Here is a 10,962-nt window from a genome sequence, read left to right as displayed (position 1 = left end):
ACAGAAATACTATAAAGGACAATTAAGAAGTGCAAAATTAATATGAAACACTGAAATATAGTGAAAGGATATTATGCCACAGTGTGTGGTCTGAGTAAAAAGCATTCAAGCTGTGCCAGCTGCTAAACTCAGTGCTCAAGTGTAACAGTCACTCGTATAATATGGGAAACAACCATAATTAGGGAATGGTTATTTCTTCAAAATGCAACTTGGTGTAGTAAAACCCGGCAACCTTGCAGGTGGAAGCAGGAATTTTATGGAACATTAAAAACATTTCAGTGTAAGAAATCCCAGCTGCAGAAATTTGTAATTGAATATATTCTTTTTTTTTCTTTTTATGTAATAGCTAGTATTTACAGTTTATGAATATTTTCACATGTGTCATCTAGCTTAATCTCTACACATTTCTTAAAAGGTAAGGTATGTGAGATTATTATTGCATTAATAGGTTCACTTTCAAGGTGAGAAATTGGGCTCGAGACAGTCTAACAACGTGCCCAACTCAATAACGACCCGTAAGCAATATAGCTGGTTCTCAGATCCCGTTTCTGTTGGAAGAGTCTGCCTTGAGTCAGCAGCAGCTTATTAACGCAGCACAGAAGAGCATGCAGGAGTCCTCATTTTGTCCTGAAACGAGTTACAGACACTAGTATGGTTTTGATCTTCAGGCCAAAAATGTTTACATTTGGATCTCCTAGGTTCTTTCCTACTTAAGTAGTCCAGGTATTGATACTAATATATCTATTCTCTGGGTAAATTTCATCTGAGGTTTTTAGAATAAAATAAATTTGTCAAATATCTTGTCCAAGCAGATGGTGGTTTTCAAATTCTAAGCGTGTTGAAGATAATGGACTTAGGCTGCCTCCTTTGTTCAGCTGGACTACAGGAGCTCCCCCACCAGTATATGTAAACACGTCTAGAAAAAGCAAAGAATGGGCTCTAGAGCGCTGGAAGAGAGTGCTTGGTCCTGGAGCCCAAACCCTCCCCCACCGCAGGGATATGATCCACTAGTCTTTAGATATTTTTCCCGTTTACTACTTAAAAAGGCAATTCTTCTTCTTCTGCTTTTTTTTTTTCCAGACAGCAGTAATTGTTATGACTTCTTTTTCAAAGCAAACCCAGCCCTGCCTCTTAGTAACTTCTTTTCTTTGGTACTTGTTCCATCTGCTAGAGACCCTCAGAAAGTTCTTATTCTCCTAACCCCCTTTTCTTGCTGGGTTCTTTTTCCACCTCTAGGCTCCTTTACCTGTTCTTAGAATATGGTTCCCAGACCCTTCCACTTTCTATTTCCCTTCGTTGGAAGTGTTTGTCAATGTGCCCTTTAAATGCAGAATCCAGAGTTGAACAGAATTACCTAGATGTAATCAGACCCAGTGGTGCCATTACTGACACTCTTGTCCTGGATGCAGTAATTCTAGTAATTCTGTTAAAGACTGTATCTGATATGTCAGCACCTTGTCCGAAGGCTGGCTTGTAGTAATGCTGCAGTTGACAAAATATCATAGATTTTTTTTCCCCCCACACCATGGTTGTCTTGCAGATCTGCCACATTTTGAGCCTTAGACAGGTTTTCATTTTGATCCTTAGTGTATTGATTACTACTAACATTTTATTAAGCCAGCTTTAGTCTCTTATTTTAACATTTTGAAGTATTTTTGATTTATTAAATAGCTTCCTCAAATTTTCTTCTTGACAGATTTTGTAAGCATTCTCTAAAGGCCTTCATTCAAGCTGATAAAATGTCTAAGAGTCAGAGTTGAGTATAATATCCTATAAAATGCAATTAGAAACTTTCCTCAATATTGACAAAAATCTATTAATATTTTCTGAGCTCATTTTCCAAACAAGTACAAGCCAGTCAGAATAAGCATACTATTCCCTAACCCTTCCTTCCCTACCATCTCTGGTCCTTGGTTTCTTGTACAACCCCTCATACAGCACAGATCTCTGCCAAGTTTTGTTGAATCGATTTGGATGTCTCAGTTTGTGACTGCTCAGCCTTTTGAGCCGTTGGCTCTCTGCTGTCAAACAAAATCTTATGTACGTGTCAGAGGACAATGCATGTCACTCATCCTTCAGAAAGTTTTCCTCTATTATCTTCAAGCTATATTAAATCTTTTTTTTTTTTTTTTTTTTTTTTCATTTTTCTGAAGCTAGAAACAGGGAGAGACAGTCAGACAGACTCCCGCATGCGCCCGACCGGGATCCACCCGGCACGCCCACCATGGGGCGATGCTCTGCCCACCAGGGGGCGATGCTCTGCCCCTCCGGGGCGTCGCCATGTTGCGACCAGAGCCACTCTAGCGCCTGAGGCAGAGGCCACAGAGCCATCCCCAGCGCCCGGGCCATCTTTGCTCCAATGGAGCCTTGGCTGCGGGAGGGGAAGAGAGAGACAGAGAGGAAAGCGCGGCGGAGGGGGGGAGAAGCAAATGGGCGCTTCTCCTGTGTGCCCTGGCCGGGAATCGAACCCAGGTCCTCCGCACGCTAGGCCGACGCTCTACCACTGAGCCAACCGGCCAGGGCCCTATATTAAATCTTTAAGTGTTGTAGATTAGGTTGTGTATATCACACATCTGAGTACTAATTATAGCAAGGGTTGGGAACCTATGGCATGCAAGCTAGATGTGGCTCTTTTGATGGCTGCATCTGGCTCGCAGACAAATTTTTAATAAAAATAATAATAAGGTTAAAAATATAAAACATTCTCATGTATTACAATCCATTCATTTCCTACCGCTAATGTTCATGGTTGCGGATGGCTGGAGCCAATCACAGCTGTCCTCCGGGACAACACCAAATTTTTATTGGATAATGTGTAAAGTACACGGGTTGTTGTATGGCTCTCATGGTATTACATTTTAAAATATGTGGCGTTCATGGCTCTCTCAGCCAAAAAGTTTCCCGACCCCTGAATTATAGGCTCCTTTGTGCTATTATATAAAGGTGTATGGGAGTAGGTGTGTGTTTGCATAGCAATACCTATTTTTCTTTTTCTTTATTTTTTTTTGTGTGCATTATTCTCTTGTTATATACCACTTGTAATGAGACTCCGTTTTGGTCACATTTGACTGGTTCCAGTTTAGACACCTACTCCAAACTGGAACCGTCAGAATCCTTCCCTGGGAATTTTAGAAATTATGAATGCATTGGCTAGCTCTCTTTAGGAGCCGATTCCTGAAAAATGAGAAGCTTGGGACTTTTCTGTGGCTGCCTTTGTCTAGGCAGAAGATATGAGTAAATCAAAGGGAAAGAGAGAGAAAGAGAGAGAAAGAGAGAGAGAGAGAGAGAGAGAGATAGATAAAGGGAAAGTGAGGCAGCTGTACAGAGAAAAGTGTTCACTATAACCACAAAGTTCTGATGGGATTTGAGTCTTTGGACCCAATGTGCCCAAGACCCAGCCACATTTTGTTGCTTGGGAGCCATGAGATGGCATTTAGTAAATTTTTCTTTTTAAAGCTACTTCAAACTGGGTTATTTCAATATTTAAAACAGGAGTTTTAGAGTTGTCCCTTGGCAATTGAAATAGTGGAGAGGGACCCCAGAAGGTGAGATGAAGATGGGGTTTTCTTGTGGCTGGATTTGGCACTGCATGAGTTTTATTTGACTCACATGGCATTTTTTTTTAAATTAAAGTAGTATCCAGAGTTTAAAAATTAGGAAAAATTTTACAGACTAGATTTCTGGCTTCTCTTGAAAAGTCAGAAGATTAGCCACACTGGGCTGACATCCTACCTGGCACTGGAGTCTGGAGCAAATGCTCAGACCAACCGATCTATCCTCAGCACCCGGGGCCAATGCTAGAGCCAATCGAGCCACTGGCTGTAGGAGGGGAAGAGGGAGAGAAGGGGGAGAGGGAGGGGAAGAGAAGCAGATGGTCACCTCTCCTGTGTGCCTTGACTGGGGCTCGAACCTGAGACTTCCACACATCAGGTTGATGCTCTACTACTGAGCCAACTGGCCAGGACCATAAATAATTTTTCTTATAGTAGCTTGAAGAATGAGAAAAAAATATGAAAAATAAAAGACTGAAAAAACCATGTGTTTAAGAACAAATTTCTTTATGGAAGTAAAAACTATTTTTATATTCACTTTCCTTTTCTCACATACTTGACCTGCCTTGCACTCTACGCACCTGAGCCTGAAGAAAAAGGGGCCTCAGCAGAATGGAGAAAAGACAGGCTTACGTAGAGAGATGGCCAGTGAGGTCACCTGTGGCAGGGAATGGCCAATGAATCGCTAGAGAAATGGGTACTACTGAACATTCAGTATAAACTGCTTTACAACTTTAATTACCATCCATTATCCCCAGGTTTCAGTAAATGCATATCACATGTAATGGTCTCAGGTTAAAGGTGTTTGTCGTAATAGAGGCAAAGTTATTCCCAGTCTGGGCTAGTAGCAAGTAAATAGAAGTCTCCAGTGAGCTGACAGCAATGGTTAGGAGCTAGATGGCAGTAAGGGGGAACTGAGAAAACTTGATCTCCCAAAATATACAGAAAAAGATAACAAGATTATTGTGGGGGCTGGGTGATGCAACAATGTAGAATCATTTTAGTTGACATTAAATGTGATTACTTGAATTGCTAATATATGACTTACTGCCCTTTAATTTTGGTTTAATATTGTTACTTGGGTTTTGCCCTCATTACCAGTTATCAAAACTCTCTCTGTGTGTGTATATACATATATACATATATATATATATATGATCTTGTATTCAGATTCCTGAGAAAGGTCGGCTGAATGAGTCTCTATCCAGGACAAAACATCGTTAGTGGCCAGAGGTCTTTTCCCAGATCCTCATATATAAATTGCACGCCAAGGCTGCAGTTGGTGGTCAGATGAGACCAAATAGGTAGGTTTGGTATTCTATCAAACACCCTTAACCTGAGATCATTACATATAATATCACTTCCTGGACAAGTTTCCTGAGAGCACAGTAAACTTTAATAACATCGTAACTCCTATCATTTTACTTATATTTGCTATGTAAGATCTTGTCCTACTTATCAAAAATTATTTTTTGGAAGTAAGTTGAATATGGGGAATACCATTAGTAAGTTTTTAATATCTAGAATAAATACACTGATGTTTATTTTTAGCTTTCATACAAGCATGATAATCATAATTTCAAGATTATTATTACTTTTATTTTGTTTAACATTTCTTCAGCTTTGGTCAGAATGGAGATCAATATATTCACCGTATACTTCATTCAAAGACTAAAAGACTGAAATCCTTTATGCCCAAGCATTGTTGTATTTTATATACTTTACCTTCCTCATTTTATATAAGCATGCATAAATGATATTAGAATCACTTAAGTACTCCAATATTTAATTTCTAAACTAAGTATCTAGAAGGAAACTTTCAGGAACATTTTGTTTGAATAAGAATTAATCAGCATATCAGCCGTAGTATAAAAGCTTACTTTAGTTTTATGCAATGCTTTTAGTCCACTTAAAGTATGCTTGACCTGATCTCATAATTTCTGTTTATTAGAGTACAGCTCAGGGAATATTGATTGTGAATGAGCAACCCTTGAGCCATCTTTTAACATTTTTGCTTCAAATGAGCAATGAAACATGGAGCAATTTTGTATTAACATCTCAGGCACTTCTTTGTTGTTGACACAGTTTTGCATGTAGCAATAGTACATTTAGTTCCATCTCGCTACCTGCTTACTGTTTATCAATAATACTAGAAATGTCTGCCCACCAAGTGCAGAATGAAATATTTGAAGGTCATATTCAATAATAAGATATATTTCCAAGTTTAATGTGATGTTCTGATGCTGGTATGTGATATTCCCTACTTTCCCTGAAATGCTAATTTAACAACCAACAGTCCTGTCATATGGCATCTGTGTGGTGGTGGTATCTTTCTAGTAAGAATGTGGAAAATAGACATAGATAATCACTAGTGATGTTAGACTTGCACTTGAGGAAGCACCGGTGAAATTACTATCAAGGAAAGTATAAAGCCAGGGTAGCAGCAAGGAAAAATGTGCTCCACAAAAACAGAAAAACAGCCTGACCTGTGGTGGCGCAGTGGATAAAACCTTGACCTGGAACGCTGAGGTCACAGGTTTGAACCTTGGGCTTGCCTGGTCAAGGCACATATGAGAATTGATGCTTCCTGCTTCCCCCATCTCCTCTCTCTCTCTCTCTCTCTCTCTCCTTACTCTTAAAAAAATTAACAGAAAACAAACAAAACAGTAAAACAATGTGTTCAATGACATAAGGACTGCTGAGTAAAGTCATTGGCTAGATTGTGGAAAGAAATGTAGACTTCCCCGGCATTTTGAAAATATGGTAAAACAACAGAGTGAAAAAAGGATGTCTTGGCAAGTTTTGGAGGGAATGTGGGGAGTAGGGTAGGGGGGAATTGTGGGCGGGATAGGTAGAGTTCAATGTATACATTACCTATTGGCTTAGATTTCTCCACAGTTCTTGTCATTGTTAGAGAGACATTGCTGGAGAGAACTTCAACAATTATTATGATCATTATTTTAAATTTAAAAGTATAACTTGGGGCAATAATATAAAAAATGTAGTTTACTTCTAAATGTTTTAAAGATTTTTAAATAAAAACTTCTGATTATTAAAGAAAGTAGAATATTTAGGCTTTTGAGAGTTTACAGAAAATAGTCAATCACTTAAATGAACAGAAAAAAGCAATATTGTAGTAAAAAAATAGTCATATTTGCCCATGATACATCTGATAAGGGGCTAAATTTCCAAAATATATAAAGAATTTATACAACTTAACACTAGAGAGACAAATAATTAAAAAATGGACAAAGGACCTGAATGGACACTTCTCCAAAGATGACAAAGAGATGATAAATAGACATATGAAAAGGTATTCAATGTCACTAATCATCAGAAATGCAAATTGAAACCACATAAAGAAATTCTCTCATGCTTGTCAGAATGGCTATCATCAATAGGTCAACAAACAAGTGCTAGTGAGGATGTGGGAAGGGAACCCTTGTGCACTGCTGGTGGGGATGCAGATTGCTGCAGGCTCTGTGGAAAGCAGTATGGAATTTCCCCCAAAAGTTAAAAATAGAATTGCCCTTTGACGCAGCCATTCCACTTCTGGGAATATATTCGAAGAAACCTGAAACATGAATTTGAAAGAATGTATGCACCCCTATGATCATTGTAGCATTATTTACAATCGTCAAGATCTGGAAACAGCCCACGGGCCTATCAGTAGATGAGCGGATAAAAAAGCTATGTTCCATTTATACAATGGAATACTACTCAGTTGAAATCAAAAAAGGAAATCTTACCTTTTGCGTTGGCACGGATGCACCTGGAGATTATTATGCTAAGTGAGATAAGCCGGGCAGATAAAAACAAATGCCATATGCTCTCACTGATAGGTGGACTCTAGTAAACTGACAGCAGTGTGGTGAGAGCAGAGGGAAAGGGGTGGGGGTAGGAGGTGGGTGAAGGGGATGAATGGGGATGGAGAGAGGCTTTGCTGGGGGCAGTGGGTGTACGATGTGATGTGCGTAAGAGGTTTTGTTGAGTTGTACACTTCAGACCTGTATGGTTTTGTGAACCAATATCACCCCAATAAATTCAATTAAAAAAAAGTCAGTTAAAATTCCTGGATTCAGAGTTCTCAGTTTCAGGAAAACCTCAGAAAAATAAGAAATATACCTGTTTTCCATCCTCTAATCCATAAACTGCATTTGATGTTTCTCGCCGTACTGGATTGGCTCTACTCAGTTTTTCCCCCTGCCATTATTGTAGTCAAGTAAAGTGACATTTTCTAGCGAATGGTTTGTGTTTGTCTTTATTTGAATATGATATATGTAAATATATTTTATATCTTACATTAGAGAGTACCGAGGAACTGCCCAAAAAGAGAAAGAAGTCTGAAGCCGTGATACCCTTTTGGGTTCCAGGGACATACTGTATCTGCTGTTTTGCTTTCTTCCGTTTCCCTCTCCATGGTTTCAATTATCCTCAGTCCAAAAATATTAAAATGAAAATTCCAGAAATAAAGAATTCATATGTTTCAAAATACATGGCATTCTGAGTGGGGTGATGAAATCTCGTGAGTGCCCGGCCGCCTGCCCGCTTATACGACTCACGCCTTCCTCCCCCGTCTTTACGCTCCACGCTCCCCTCGTGAATTATCAATGCTTGTCGTGTCAGTGCTGTGTTCAGGTAACCCTTGTCTTACTTAATAGTGGCCTCAAACCACAAAAGTAGTGATGCTGGCAATTCGAATATGCCAAAGAGAAGCTATAAAGTTCTTCTGTAAGTAAATAGGTGAGTACAGTACAACATTTTGAGAGAGAAAGACTACATTCACATAACTTTTATTACAGTATATTGTTATAATTGCTGTTTAATTATTAGATATTGTTGCTAATCTCTCACTGTGCTTAATTTATAAATCGAGCTTCATTATAGGTGTGCTTGTGTGCATCATAGGAAAAGAGAGGCTGGTGCTACCTGTGATTTCAGGCATCCACTGGGTCTTGGAATGTATTACCCGGAGGATAAGGGTGGACTTCTTACTTGTTAGAAAATCCAACTGCATTCAGGGCCAAAGCTTGCAGATATCCTGATTACTGAAATATCAGATTTTTTTCTTTTTTATTAGAGAGAGAGAGAGAGAGAAAGAGAGAGAGAGAAATAGATGGGGACAGGCAGGAAGGGAGAGAGATGAGAAGTATCACCTTGTGGTACTTTAGTTGTTCATTGATTGCTTTCTCATATGTGCTTTGATTGGGGGCTCCAGCTGAGCCAGTGACCCCTTGCTCAAGCCAGCGACCTTGGGCTCAAGCCAGCGACCATGAGGTCATGTCCATGATCCCATGCCCAAGCTGGTGCCTCTGCGCTTAAGCCGGTGACCTTGGGGTTTCAAGCCTGGATTCTCAGTGTCCCAGGTCAATGCTCTATTCACTGCACCACCTCCTGGTCAGGCTGAAAAAATTTTGTAACATCAAAATTTCTAACTCACTTAAGTGCTGGCTCTTAAAAAATTTTCTTTTAATTGTAGTCAACTGCTACTGCTTATTTTGCATATTCTCCCCATTTGTGTTTGCCCAGTTTCTTTTCCCATGAGCTTTTTTCTTTTCATTATTAGATGATTATTTGGAATTTTACCTCCTACACCAAGAGTTCAAGTTTTTAACATAATACTCCAGACACAAAATCATCACTGGATAAATATTTGAAATCATTAATGATAGCAATTGTGTAATAAACCCTAAGACAGAAATCAAGTAGTTTTACATCTCAGTGATTTCTGAATTTTATGTTCTACAAAAGTCAGCAACACAGAGTAAAGATTAAGCTCTTTCAATTTTGTGGGTGCGTGAACGTGGTTTTCTAGTCTCTGTTTAGCCTCTAGTGTAACTTGTTGCACAGTCACTTTTAACCTCATGGGCCCCGTTACTTTATTAGTAATATAATGGGAATTGGTTTGGTGACTCTCTGTTTTATTATTACAGAATTTTATGATTTTATTTAAGACTAATTTCTCTATCTCGGGTTTTTGTATTTGTTTTGCTTTGGGGATACACAAAGGCTAGGAGAGGTGCAGTTTGGCCTATTTTAGGTATCTGGATGGGGGGAATGGGGAAAAAGAAAGAGCTGGAATCCACTGAGGATAAACTTGACTTGGTTCATGGTTTCGCCCAGGGCTCTGTGGGAGTGATTTCCATGGGAGAGAAATTTGGGGAAGTAGAATAATGGAACCATAGAAATGTTAAAGTGATTCTGCTTTTCTTTTGTTATAAAACAAACAAACAAACAAACAAAACTTTTCTGGCCACTAGCACTGTGCTGAATGAATCACATTGTAGCCAGAGCCAGAAGGAAAGCTCAGTAATGCTAAGCCTGTTTTAATTTAAAATTTTGATCTGTTGTTTATCATGTGTAATTTTGCATTAATTTATGTATTAAAAATATATATAGGTATTATTTATCTTGATTGGTTACTGTGATATTTTGGAACTCATTAACATTTTCACCCAAGGAGAGTAGGTCACTTGTTTTACTTGTGTGAAAACATTCTGATTTTTACCTGCCTCTTAGCTGGGTTGGCAATGGAAGAGGGAGCACAGGGAGAATGCGCCCTCTAGTGGGCTTCTCGTTCTCTGAGAACTTGAAACAATCAGAAACTCCTTGGCCTGGGGCACATAATGGGCCAAAAATATGTATAGAGTGCAATTTTCAAAAAAGAAAAATGCCATCTTTTGGCTGTAATAATGTGAAGTCACACTCCTAGTAACCATTGAAGTGTATGTATATTTAGTGGAATGATTCCTGAAATTTTAAAGGAAGAGATTAATGCAGGAGAAATTCTTCCTATGGGTAAAGCAAAACCACGCTGTTAAGTGGGGCCATCAGTCTGCCAGAAGCAGGAAGAGCAGCCGGCCGTGGCTCTGGGGGGCGACATGGGAAAACTTGTTCAAGGCGGAAAAAGACTGGAAAGTGTAACCGCAGTCTGGCGTGGTAGAAGGACCTGGGTATTCAGGGGAATGCAGGGTGACTAATAGTAGGCCTCGGACATGTTTCCTTCCATCCAGCCAAAATAATGCTTTCCCACAACCCTGGCAGGGAAAAATGGAAATAATAGGGGCTAGTGACCCAAAAGGAGAAATATGTACTTAATTATATGTCTGTGTAATAGAAAATATAAAAATAAGCTCAAGTGTTAAAATGAGGACCACTTACAGTCCATTTGTCAGAGTCAGCGGGACAGCATGATAAGATGAGAGATCACACAGGCTGGCTCCTTGAGAGACAAGCCAGGTCTGTATCCTTCTCTTTTGGGCGATTCTGAGGCTTTAAAAAAAGTTGCTTAAAAAAAAGGAAAAAAAAAAACCCCAACACAACACAAACCTGCTGGTGGTAATATAAATGTGCAGCTGCTGTGGAAAATACATCGGTGGTCCCTCAGAAAGCTGTGCAGATGATCATATGA

This window comes from Saccopteryx leptura, chromosome 1 (assembly GCF_036850995.1).
Source record: "Saccopteryx leptura isolate mSacLep1 chromosome 1, mSacLep1_pri_phased_curated, whole genome shotgun sequence".
In the NCBI taxonomy this organism is placed as follows: Eukaryota; Metazoa; Chordata; class Mammalia; order Chiroptera; family Emballonuridae; genus Saccopteryx; species Saccopteryx leptura.
The sequence above is the reverse complement of the archived record's forward strand: the minus strand, read 5'-3'. Positions refer to the sequence as shown.